Here is a 13,895-nt window from a genome sequence, read left to right as displayed (position 1 = left end):
TAGTGAAAAAGGAACCCTCCTGCACTGTTGGTGGGAATTTAAATTGATACAGCCACTATGGAGAACAGTATGGAGGTTCCTTAACTAAAAATAGAACTACCATATGACCCAGCAATCCCACTGCTGAGCATATACCCTGAGAAAACCATAATTCAAAAAGAGACATGCGGCACAAAGGGGCGGGGCACGGCGTCGGGCACAGGGCACAGTGCAGGGCACGGCACAGGGCGGATGGCATCGACGCCCGGCGGGATGATGGTGATGGCATGAGGGTGATGGGTGTGAAGGCACCCGCACCACGCGCTCCCTCCTGGGCCCAGACATGCCGGTCCTTGTGAGGCAGAAACTTGAGAGGGAGCCGTCCTCTCCCTGAAGCCTCACGGTGGAACAGCTGTCTGACCCGTTCAAAGGGAAGGATGAAATCTCTTCACAGGCACGCGATGTGAATGGAAGAGGCCTGTCACTGTGCAAACAGTACAGCACTCTGAACACACACTAAAGACAGCTCTCATCTCAAAGAACCCAGCACTTGTGTCACAGTATGAGAAGTTAGATGCTGGGGAAAAGCATCTGATGGACGAAGCCTTCCGGCCGGACAGTGATCTCTTTGGACCCATTACTTTACATTCGCAGTCAGACTGGATAACCTCCCATCCTGAGGCTCTCCAAGACTTTGAAGAGTTTTTCAATGATCCTTACAGAAAGACACCTTCTCCACAGAAGCACAGTATTTATATACAGTGCATTGGATTGCTAGGAAACACCAGAAGTATCAGTGAAGAATATGTGAAATGGCTCAAGGGCTACTGTGAAGCATTCTTCTATGGCTTGACGGTAAAACTCCTAGAACCAGTTCCTGTCTCTGCAATGAGATGTTCCTTTAGAATCAATGATAACATGCAGAACCTACAGATTCATGCAGGGCAGATCCTGAAGTTCTTAAAAAAGAAGAAACCTGAAGATGCTTTTTGTGTTGTGGGAATAACAATGATCAATCTTTACCCAAGAGTCTCCTGGAATTTTGTCTTTGGACAGGCCTCTTTGACAGATGGTGTGGGATATTCTGCTTTGCCAGGTACGGCAGTGATTTTGACAGCTCACACTATGAAGGCAAACTGAAGAAGCTGCAGAAGAAATCTTCAAGTGACTACTCAGTTTTTGATAATTATTACGTTCCTGAAGTGACTAGTGTTTTTCTGCTTCAGTCCTGTAAGACTTTAACCCATGAGATTGGACATATCTTTGGACTTCGGCACTGCCAGTGGCTCGCATGCCTGATGCAAGGCTCCAACCACTTGGAAGAACCTGACCAACGTCCCCTCGACCTTTGCCCCATCTGTTTACACAGAGTGCTGTCGGCTTCCACCTTAAAGACAGATACAAAGGGACACGGGTTCCAGCCCTGACCCGGGAAGATCCCACATGCCAAGGAGGAACTAAGCCCATGCGCCACAACTACTGAGCCTGCACTCTAGAGCCCATGAGCCACAACTACTGAGCCCACGAGCCACAACTACTGAAGCCTGTGTGCCTAGAGCCCGTGCTCCGCAACAAGAGAAGCCACCGCAATGAGAAGCCCATGCACAATGAAGAGTAGCCCCCACTTGCAGCAACTAGAGAAAGCCCGCGGGCAGCAATGAAGACCCAATGCACCCAAAAATAAATAAATAAATAAATAAATAAATAATTTACATTTTAAAAAAGACATGCACCATAATATTCATTGCAGCACTATTTACAATAGCCAGACATGGAAGCAACCTAAGTGTCCATCAACAGGTGAATGGATAAAGAAGATGTGGCACATATATACAATGGAATATTACTCGGCCATAAAAGGAAGTGAAATTGAGTTATTTGTAGTGAGGTGGATGGACCTAGAGTCTGTCATACAGAGTGAAGTAAGTCAGAAAGAGAAAAACAAATACCATATGCTAATACATATATATGGAATCTAAAAAAAAACTGGTTCTGGTGTACCTATGGGCAGGACAGGAATAAAGACACAGATGTAGAGAATGGGCTTGAGGACACAGGGAGGGGGAAGGGTCAGCTGGGATGAAGTGAGAGAGTAGCACTGACATATATACACTACCACATGTAAAATAGCTAGCTAGTGGGAAGCAGCTGCATGGCACAGGGAGATCAGCTTGGTAGTTTGTAACCACCTAGAGGGGTGGGATAAGGAGGGTGGGAGAGAGATGCAAGAGGGAGGGGATATGGGGTATACGTATGCATATAGCTGATTCACTTTGTTATAAAGCAGAAACTAACACAACACTGTAAAGCAATTATACTCCAATAAAGATGTTTAAAAAAAAAGGCAAGAAATTAGAAATAAAAGAACAAAGCACAAGAGGACAGATAGGAGAGAAATAGCAAGTGTAGGACTTAAACTGTATCATTACTATTAATTATTTTAAATGTCAATGGTCTATGATCCAATTAAAAGACAAAGTTTGTCAGAGCAAATAAAAACACAAAAACCAGCTAAATGCTATTAACCAGAGCCACACATTAGAGAGAAAGATGAGAAAGATTGAAAAATAAAAGGATAAGATATCCTACCCAAATACTAATCAAAGTAAATCTGATGTTGTTAAATTAATATCAGACAAAGTAGATGTTGAGGTAAGCAGTATTGCTAGAGGTTAAAGGGGACATTTCATAATTAAACATATTTTAAAATATTACCCATTTCTATCTTTTTGTTAAGTGCTATAATTTTCTAATAATAGAATAACTATATTCAGGTAAGATGATGATTCCAAAATGCCATGTCATTTCAAGCACAAAAATATGATGAAACCAATTTTTAAAAAATTATTGCCCGTCCATGCATGCCATTAGACTTTTAAGAGTGACACCTTTGAAAATGTTAGGACTATTACATTTGCTGATCACCAAAGATTTTATTTGTTCCTATATAGCATTAATGTGCAAAACTACTTATTGTATCTGTCCTGTTAAATAGTCTGCTTCCCTTTCCTCTTTATTCTTCTGAAGTCACGGGTAATGAATTCACTCAGAAAACAGGAGTGAGTTAGCACTGCCAAGACAGACCAGTTTCATTATCTTAATGAAAATAGTTCAGGGGAAAGACCTTCATCAGCTATTGTGTGTCTTGATGAGAGTTCGGACATTACCTGTCTTTAAAAAAATAACTACTGTAGCTTCGCGTTCAGCTATTTTTTTCTGGACATGCATCCAGCTTCTAATATACCCTTAAACAGAAAGTAATAAATGTAAAGCTATAGAACTTTGTATAAATGTCAGGTTCTGCTATTATTTTTCACCAAACTCAGAACGCCATCATTCAGAAACCACATATGATTCAGTGAGGTGCTTTTGCTCATAAAAACCATTTTGTTTCTCTCGGGGAGCTGTAGCCAGGGGAAGAGACACTCTCTAAACATTGAACCAGGAGCTGTTCAGGTAGAACGCTGTGGAGGACACACAGAATGTGTCCGTCGTTCAACAACTTCATTTGAATCAGAACCAGTAACAAAACAACAACAAAATGGAGGAGCCGTCATTTCCAAGCTTTGATGTCTTATAAGCTGGTGGAGCTAAAATTTACTGTAACTGGGCTTCCCTGGTGGCACAGTGGTTGAGAGTCCGCCTGCCGATGCAGGGGACACGGGTTCGTGCCCCGGTCCGGGAAGATCCCACATGCCGCGGAGCAGCTGGGCCCGTGAGCCATAGCTGCTGAGCCTGCGCGTCCGGAGCCTGTGCTCTGCAACGGGAGAGGCCACAACAGTGAGAGGCCGGCGTACCGCAAAAAAAAATTTACTGTAACTGTAGGCACACTGAAACTGGGAGATCTGAGAAGGTGTGGCCAGGGTGTAGGGCCCTCAGAAGAGGGAGTGGTTATCAAAACGCAGAGGAAGCATCCTGTGCAGAGAGGAGCTAAGACTTTTGGTTGGTGGAGCAGGAGAGAGCTGGGGAGGGGAGCAGAAAAACCTTTGCCTTACTCTCCTTCCTTTTTCACACCTGCCAATAATCTCTACTGGCCAAACACAATGGGAAACCAGCAAGCAAGTTGGTGCAGCCTTTGTGGGAACAGAGTAAGATGGAGAAGTGTATAGAGAGGATCTGGAGGAGCACAGGGAAACTGTCTGGCACGGGGGCTGTCGCAACTGTCTAGATAAGAGACCACTTACTGAATTTGAATCTCAGCTCTGCCATAAACTGTGTGCTGTTTGACTTTGTGGAAGATGCTTAACTGCTCTGAGCCGCAGTGTCCTGTTCTGTTAAAATGAGAGGAATATCCTTACCTCACAGATTATTGTGAGGATAAGGTTAGCGTGTGTCATTTAGTGCAGTGCCTGGCACACAGTAAGTGCTAGATAAATAAGTTACTTTCCCTTCTTCTTTGAACTTATACTCTGCTTGCCTCTTTTAAGCCAAGCCTAGAGATCTACTTTCTTTTTAACATTAGCATGCTTTAGAAAGATCCTCTTATTCGTAAAGGCCCTGAGGAAGTGTTAGGATCATTCCTATGTCAGATACATTACAGTTATAATTGCTTTGGATCATGGTATTATTTAAGCAGAAAAACATTTATTTTTAATTCTTCAGAAATGCCGTGCACACTACAAGGGACTAATTTGGCCCTTACCAAATAATTCAACATAAATTACCACCTATTTACCAGAAGCAGCAGTTTATTTCCTAGGACCACTAGACACTGACATCAGCTGTACCCTATTTGTTTGTGTCAGGTAATGAGATACTACTCTGCATGCAGAACACTTCATTGGATTGCCTTTGGGGGAAGCTCAGAAGATTTGCTATAAGCCAATTGCTCATTCCAAGGATTAGAAGAACGTTTCTTATTGTAAACTACACACAGATTTGCCAGGTCATTTCCAAGTTCTAATGGAAAGTCTATAATGTATTCTTATAGTCATCTAATGTCTTTATCCATGATCTCTCAGGCTGGAATGTTTTCTGCTATTCCATTCACCCAGAGTAATTCTAAAACAATGATGGTTGCCCTGCTGACTGGGCCTCCAGAGGAGTCTGGACAATGCCCAGACTACAGGCTTTCCCTGTGGGGTGCTCTGATGAGAGGGGAGTGGGGGGAACTGAGGGTACTGAGTGCAGTGTTGAGAAAGGCCCACAAAAATGATAATAATGCTTGCATGTGTATCCACTTCCCACTTAGCAATTTCACAGCCATTATGCCAGTTGAGGTGGGTAGGATAATTACCTGCTTGCTCTTTTCGGATGAGAAAACTGACTTTCAGGGATGTTAAGTAGCTTGCCCAAGGCCTTCCAACAATTTGGGTTGACACAAGGATTAGAATATAGGTCTAAAGAACTTGTCTAGGGATGAAAAAGCAAACTTACATCCCAGAGTCACTTGCTAACTGCCTGGTCTCTGTAAAAGAATGAAACAAAGACCACCAGAGCTTTAACAGTAAAAAAAGAAAGCAGAGTAAAGTTTATTTCTTTGCCTGACAAGAAAACACTCATCGGTTAAAAAAAAAAAAAATTCAGTGACTAGTTTGCTGAGAGGGAAAAGTCAGAATTTGTAAGTGCTTTAGAAAGGTAGAGGGGATTCAAGGTGGTTATGCTAAGTAAGTGTTGAAAACTAATTCTTTGGATAGAACGGAGCCAGACCCTAGGTCTTAACATGATCCATTAAAACAAGCCCCACTGTCCATTGATCTGGAGAGTCTTTAGTTAGGCCCAGTGAGGGTCTGGGTGAGGGCTCACTAGAAGTTGATGTTCCTTTTTCAGCTTCAGCTGGTTACAATAGTTAAAGATGGCATTCAGTTTTGACATCTTCTCAAACTCTCAAAATTCTCAAATATTTATCGGAATTACTCAGAGGGCTTGCTGAAACAGATTGCTGGGGCTAACCCCAGAGTTTCTGATTCAGTAGGTTTGGCATAAAGCCTGTATTTCTAACAGGTTCCCAAATGAAGTTCTGTGGCTGTCCAGGGTCCATGATTTAAGAACTACTATCCCAGACACATGATGCTATAAAGGGGAAGTTTTCATTTTATACCTCTTTGATATCAACGTCCTCTTTGGGATCTAACTACCAGATGACTCCCTTGCACCCAGGAGGGACAGAGGTCTCTCCTGATAATAACCTTCATATGCAACTTACAGAAGACCTGCCTTTTCTTCCATCAATAGTTTTCAGAGGAACTATTTTTATGGGGGAGGAGGGGATAAAGAAATTGCTCATAGAATCTAAAGTCAACACACCTTCATACCACAAACCTTATCTATTCATTTCCCTTCCTAGTGGGGAATCAGTAGTGAATTATTTGACTTGCCTTTTTAAAAAATAGCATTACATGCATTGATTCAATCTCATTACATTTAGTTTGCTTTTATTACCTTACCCTCCCTGATCAGTAATCACATTTTTCCATCCTCATAACCTTTTCCCATCTGATTTTTGATGAGTGTACAATCTGATTTATTTCTGCTGTGATTCAGCCTTACACTTCTCCAAGCTTACAATTCTCCTTGTAAGAATCCAGTGTTCTCCATTTATACCTTCACTGTTCCTTTGTTAGGCACATATCCTAAGTAAATAGTAGTTATTTATGTACCTGTTTGTGCCTTCCAGTGGACTGGTGTCTACGGAGAGAAGGAGCTTATTAGAAGGCTTTGTTTTCCTCATACCACTAGTCCAGGCCCTACTCATAATAGGTGCTTAATAAATACTGGTTTCAATTTGTTGGCAGGTCTTAATGAGATAGCTGATTCTTCTTTTTTAATTCATATAAGTAAAATTCACACTTTTTGGCATACAGTTCTGCGTCACGACAAACATAAAAAGCCCTGTAACCACCACCACAATTAAAATACAGAACAGTTCCATAACCCTAAAAAACTCCATCATACATGCTGCCTCTTTGTAGTCAAAAACTCCCCTTTCCCTTAGTCCCTGGAGATCACTGGTCCGTTCTTTGTCCCTGTAGTTTTGCCCTTCCTGATTGTTATATAAAGGGAATGGTGCAGTGTGTAGCCTTTGGATATGGCTTAGTTCATTTAGAAAAGTGCTTTTGAGAGTCATCCATTTCAGTGACTGTATCAGTAGTTAATTCTTTGTTGCTGAGTAGTGTTCCACTGTATGGATGTTCCACAGTTTGTTTATCCATTCACTAGCTGAAGGACCTTTGGGTTGTTTCCAGTTGTAAATATTTGCATACAGGTTTTGGGTGAACATAAGTTTTTGTTTCTCTTGGATAAATAACTAAGAGTGGGATTGTGGGGTAATACGATAAATCTATGTTTAACTTTTTAAGAAACTGCCAGAGTTTCTTATGAGGTAGCTGTACCACTTATCAGCAATATATGAGTTCCTGTAACTTTGTCAGTTTGTTTTGCTTTAGACATTCTAATAGATGTATGGTATTTTGTCATTGTGGTACTAATCTGCATTTCCCTGACAAATAATGATACTGAGCACCTTTCCATGTGCTTATTTGCCATCCATGAATTATCTTCTTTAATGAAATATCTGTTCAAATCTTCTGCCTATTTTTTAATTGAGTTGTTTGCTTTCTTACTGTTGAGTTTTGAGAGTTCCTTATATATTTGGGATGAAAATCCTTTGTCAGATATGTGATATGGAAATACTTCCCCCAGTCTATAACTTAACTTTACAAAGCTTTAAATTTTGATCAAGTTCCATTTATTAATTTTTTTCTTTTGGGAATCATGCTTTTGCTACTCTAAGAACTCTGTGGCTAACTCAAACTCACAAAGATTTTCTCCTATGTTTTCTTCTCAAAGTTTTATAGTTTTACATTCTTATTTAGGCCCATGACCCATTTTGAGTTAATTTTTGTATAAGTTTGGAGCATGGTTTGAGGTTCACCTTTATGCATTTGGGCATCCAATTGTTCTTGCACCTTTTGTTGAAACAACTGTCCTTCCACTGAATTGCATTTGCCCTTTTGTCAAAACCCAATAAACTATATTTGTGTGGGTCTATTTCTGGATTCTCTATTCTGTTTTACTGATCTGTATACGTATCTTTTTACCAATACCACACAGTTTTTATTTAAAAAGACTTTTTAGGAAGTCTTGTAACCAGGTACTAAGAATCCTTCAAACTTGTTCTTTTCCAAAATTGTTTTTATTACCAACCCTCCCTAGTCAGTCCCCAACAAGGGTCTTTCTGCCTGGTGTCACTCATGCCAATAGAATGAGACCCAGTTTGGTTCAGAAGCGAAGGAAATCTTTATTCTTCGATCAAAGATTGGAGATGTGGGCTTCCCTGGTGGCGCAGTGGTTGAGAGTCCGCCTGCCAATGCAGAGCACACGGGTTCGTGCCGCGGTCCGAGAAGACCCCACGTGCAGCAGAGCGGCTGGGCCTGTGAGCCATGGCCGCTGAGCCTGCGCGTCCGGAGCCTGTGCTCCACAACGGGAGAGGCCGCAACAGTGAGAGGCCCGCGTAACGCAAAAAAAAAAAACAAAACAAAACCAAAAAACAAACAAAGATTGGAGATGTGAGCTCACGCTCTAGAGCACATGCTCTCCCCAAAAAAGGCCAGCAGTGGGCGGGGCTGCTTTATATGGATCGCCTCAGTGGGGGAAGGGGGCGGAGCTCTTGCCTGGCAGGTGCAGCTGCGCTGCTCATGCTCCAGATCACCCCAGACTACAGTGCGGGCACAGCGTCTCTGCACACGGCCCACCGCCGCTGCCGCCGCCGCCGCCATCTTGAATTGAGTCAGGTGCAGCGTTCATGCACTCGGCCTGCTGAGCTGAGGTACTGGCGCAGCCATTTCACACTAGGAACTCTGGTCTGAAGTGCTGGGTGCAAAGCCTCTGCACGCCGCCCCCCCCCGCCCCCCATGAGCAAGTGAAACTAGACAAAGCGCAAAGGAAAAGAAAAAGGTAAGACTTTATCTTACTACCCAGAGTCTATTTTTATTGCCTGGGAATTGTTAATGGGCTTTGCCAGTGGCAAATCCCTCCTCTGTCTTTTGCCCTGCTCCTCATTTTTGAGGGGCACTGAGGGCTGCAGGTCCAGCTTCTGTAACTGCTTTCTGTTGAGGGCAAGGAGCGGAACTTCTCCTCAGCTGCCTTTAGATACATTTGATGGTCACCAGACCTCAGCCCTGACTGTTGGTATCCCTGAGTGACCACCTTTTGTCTAACCTTTTGGAGACAAAGGGCACCAGACAATTTGAAAAAGTAGTGGTTACCAGTGGGGAGAGGGAAGGGGGAGGGGCAGTATAGGGGTACAGGAGTAAGAGGTACAAACTATTAGGTGTAAAATAAGGTACAAAGATATATTGTACAATACGGGGAATATAGCCAATATTTTATAATAACTATAAATGGAGTATAACCTTTAAAAATTGTGAATCACTATATTGTACACCTGTGACATATAATACTGAACATCAACTATACTTCAATAAAAATAAATAAATAAATAATACATGGCCCGAATATTAGCAAGAGAATAATGGTCACATGTCAATTTTCTTTCCTAAAAATGCAGTTATCTAGGTCTTTTGCCTGTAGGCAAAAGTGTGCCCTGCTGTTGAGGCTCACTGCCATGGCCTGAATATCCCTGGTCACACTTGTTGTTTTTTGGAAGAGAAGCTTCGGGTCAGAGAGAGGTTCACATGAGTAGTCAAGGGGATTCATTGCCCCAGGTTGTTTCTCCAGAGGTTGGGGCTCAGGGGCCTCTTCGCTAGAGTGTGATGTACCCATGGAGTGATCCCTGCAACTTCAGGTTAGAAAGGGTGGTTAAGATTACCAAGTGGAGTCTGTTCTCCTGAGGAGTGAGTTGGTCTTGCAGACTGCCAGCTTTCCAGGTTTTTAGGTTCACCCAGGCTCCTGGCCAGAAGGGGTGCAGGGCAAGGTCAGTGGGTGCAGGCAGCACCTGATTACCATATTTCATGAGGGCTTTCATGGTTTCTCCTATCTGGAGGGTATACTTGAGTTGTCCCATTTCAAGGGGGTTAAAGTGTCCCTTGTCTCAGGCTTGGGAATGAGTCTACCATACATGAGTTCAAATACACTAAACTTTAACCTATCTCTTGGAGTTAACAGGGCAATTAGAAGCAACTTAATCCAATTTTCTTGAGTTTCCTGACATAGCTTGGCTAAGGCCTGTTTCAAGGTCTGATTGGATCTCTCTACTACCCCTGGTGATTGGGGTCTCCAGGCTGAGTGCAAGGTCCATTTCATGCCCAGGGCACTCGTTATCCCCTTTGTCACTTGAGAGACAAATGCTGGACCATTATCACTTTGTAGGGATCCTGGGAGCCCAAACCTGGGGATTATCTCTTTTAGTAATAATTTAGCCACTTTGGCTACCAGCAGAGAACACTTCTACCCACCCTGAAAACGTATGCCCTAGCACCAAGAGATACCTGAAGTTGCCTGATGCTCTCAGCATGACAGTGAAGTCAACCTGCATCTTCTCCAGGATATGTTTTTCTGGTCTGATGGACCTTATGTGGGGACCTCTGGGGGCTCTGGTGCTGGGGTTGTTCACTGTGCAGATGGGGCAGGTCTCAACTATCCAACTGATTATACTTTTCACGCCAGGAGTTACCATGACCTCAAATGACCAATTATATAGGGCTTCTCTCCCATAGTGAGTTCCTTGATGAGCCTACCTGACGGCTTGACAAGCTGCAGTTTAGGGAAAGAAGTATTGGCCATGTTCATCAAGTAGGCATACATGGCCTCCTGGATCTCTATTGAAGCTCCATTTTCAGGCTCTAATTCTTCCTTTGTATAGATTGGGGAATAATTGGATGGATCTGGCCTTCAAGGTATGAGGGGTAGTTGCCAAGTTACTGTTTCTAGGGCCACCCTTTTGGCAGTTGGGTCTTCCTTGTTTCCCTTTATAACCTCTGCATCCCCCTTTTGGTGACCCCCTGCAATGAATCACTGCCACTTTTTGGAAGCTGTGCTGCTTCTAAGAGTGTCAGTATGCTTATGCCATGTTTCACCTGTTTATTCTCCACAGTAAGCATACCTCTTTCCTTCCAAATAGCCCCGTGTATGTGTGTGTGTTTGTTTGTAGGATGGCATATGCATACTGAGAAGCTGTGTAAACATTTCCCTGACCTGAGCTCTAAGGCTCAAGTGAGGGCTATCAGCTCAGCCTTTTGGGCTGAAGTCCCTGGGGGTAGTGCCTCTATGACTTTGGTCTGGGAGGTTAATGCGTATCCTGCTAGCCTTTTACCCTCTCGCATAAAACTGCTCTGTGAACAATTCCTCTTCGACATTTGGGAAAGGATCACTTCCTAGGTCAGGGCAACTAGAATAGATAATGTGTATGGTTTCTACACAATCATGCTCCAGGGGCCCCATTTCTATACAATTACCCTCCACGGTAGCAGGTGGCAGGATTTAGCATGTGTCAGGTTTTCATGGTAGCAAGTGGGTTGTCTAAAAGCATAGCCTGGACTTGAATCAACCTTCTGGGGAATAACCGTTCTGTTCCCTTAGAAGTTACTAAAGTGTGAACCTGGTGTGGAGTCCATATAATGATTGGCTGACCAAACGTTAACTTTCAGCCTCCTTTAGTGGGGTTGTAGTAGCTGCTACTGCCCAGAGGCAAGGAGGCCATCCCTTAGCAATCTGATCCAATTGTTTAGAGAAATAAGCAACCACCCCAGTAAGGGGTCCCAGTTTTTGAGCTAATATCCCAAGGGTAATTCCTCTTCTCTCATGAATGAAAAGGTCAAAGGGTTTAGCTAAATCTGGGAGGACCAGGGCAGGGGCCTGAAATAATTGCTTTTTTAATTCTTGAAAGGCCCCTTGGCATTCTGAATTACATTCAAAAGGATCATCATCTTTTCCTTTTAACATTTCATATAGAGGCCTAGCCATTAGACCATAGTTAGGGGTCCAGATAGGGCAAAAACTGACCATCCCCAGGAAACCTCTAAGCTGTCTTCTAGTTTTAGGAGAGGCAAAACTGAAAATGACTTATTTTCTTTCCTGGGGTAGGCTTCTCTGACCTTCTGTGAGAATGAAGCCTAGGTAGGTCACACTAGTTTGTGACCTATTGATGGGCCAACTTTCCCCATCTCCCAGCTGGTATTGGGGCCAGGCTGTATTACATAGAAGACTGAATGCTTCTGCAGGATGCACCCTAACAGGCTGTCCTTCGGTATAGTGGACGTTTGGTTCCCCATACCTTAGATGCTCTGTTTTGGATTTGTTTCCCACTACTGAGGGGGCGGTTAGAGTGATTTACTGGCACACATTTGGCACATGATTTGACCCGAATAAGATTTCCAGTTCAAGAAATTTGGAACCAGCACCAAACTGTTAATGGCTTCCTCAAAAGACCAAAATACGAGATGTCCAAATGGCATGGCCTCGATATAACTGGGGGTCCCCCTTGAATTTGTAACGGCTTGTGCTTGAGATAGTTAGTCCCCCCTCAGTCAGAACATCCCAGAGGAAGTTAGACAGGACCACCTCTGGGCCAGAACAGCTTAGCCACATTAGTTCCTGACCTACCTGGTCCGTTAGGGAGTGGCACAGCTATCTGAGGCAGCGGTCTTCTCTTTCCTCCTTTTGTTCAAAAAGTTTTCCGACTTCTCACCAGGTGAGAGCTAAAAACATGAGGGATTCCCACAGGGTACTCACCAGATCACTGGAGAGGGGAGCCCCTGGAACCTCGGTCAATAAAGAATCACCCAAGGTTTGCCTCATAGGCACAAGGGGGCAGAGGTCAGGTGGTGGGTGTTTCCTCTTCTTGTCAGCAGCTCACAGGGCTTCCCGATAAAGGAGTTCCTGGTCTTATGAGCGGCTCACAGGGCTCCCCAGCCCAGGCTCCCCAGCCCATTTCAGAGAGACTAGTGCTGGAACTGGTCAATTCACCAGTCGCACACCTACACTGGGACCCTTTCTCACTCAGGCATCCCTCGTGCCTTTCCCTGAACTCCTCATTCCGTTTTGTCAGGCGGTCCTTATTACCTGGGCCTCTTCCCAGTCTCACCTTTGCGAACCTCCAAAAGCCTTCTCCATCCTCCTGCTGGAGCCAGGGTGAGCCTGGAGCCTAGTGGATAGGTTCAGGCAAAAAGGCCACAGTCCATCCCACCTGCGGTGTCAAAATTTGTTCCCGATCCTTTTGAGTCAGATCCCAACAAGGGTCCTCCTGGATGGTGTCATTTGAGCCAATAGAAGGAGACTGAGTTCGGGCCAGAAGCAAAGGGAAGCTTTATTCTTTCATCAGAGAATGGAGGGGTAACAAGCTTATGCTCTAGAGCACTTGCTCTCCCTGAAAGGCCGTGGGAGGGGCTGCTTTATAGGGATCTCATCAGCAGGGATGGGGGTGGAGTTCTTGAGGGTCCAGACACAACTGTGCTGCTCATGCTCCAGACTGCAGTGTTGGTTCAGCATCTTTGCACACACACACCCCCAAATGAGGTGTTGACACAACCATTTTGCACTAGGAACTCTGGTCTGAAGTGCCAGGTGCGAGGCCTCTGCACGCGGCACCCTCTGAGCAAGTGAAACTAGGCTAACCACAAAGGAAAAGGAAAAGGTTAGACTTTATTACCCAGATTTTATTTTTATTTCCCGGGAATTGTTAACAGGCTTTGCTGGTGACATTTTTACTATTTTAATTTCTTTGCCTTTCCATATACATTTTAGAATCAGGTTGTGAATATCCGCAAAAAATTCTACCCTCAGTTGATTCTTAACTTATACCATTTACAGTGGCTAGGCTATGGTTCTCAAACTCCAGTGTGCTTAATAATTATAAAACGCACATGCCTGGGCCCAACTCTGAATATTCTTATTCAGTAGTTCTGCCTCTTTTAACACTATCCCTAAGGTGAACTAATGTAGGTGGTCATGGACTATGATTATGTCCTAGCTTCCCTGGAACCTAGGAAATGCTCCACAAGCTTTGAGGAATCTTATAA

General features: G+C 43.9%; 1 pseudogene across 1 annotated transcript; it reads left to right on the top strand.

Moving 5' to 3' along the window:
* Positions 1 to 420: 420 nt before the first annotated feature.
* Positions 421 to 1,462, top strand: LOC308617925 (archaemetzincin-2-like; annotated as a pseudogene). The gene has a single exon. The product of its transcript is annotated as an archaemetzincin-2-like (transcript).
* The last annotated feature ends 12,433 nt before the right edge of the window (positions 1,463 to 13,895 follow it).

The sequence above is a fragment of the Mesoplodon bidens genome (genome assembly GCF_964165515.1).
Source record: "Mesoplodon bidens genome assembly, chromosome: 5".
Lineage (NCBI taxonomy): Eukaryota > Metazoa > Chordata > Mammalia > Artiodactyla > Ziphiidae > Mesoplodon > Mesoplodon bidens.
This window is presented reverse-complemented; position numbering and strand designations above follow the sequence as displayed.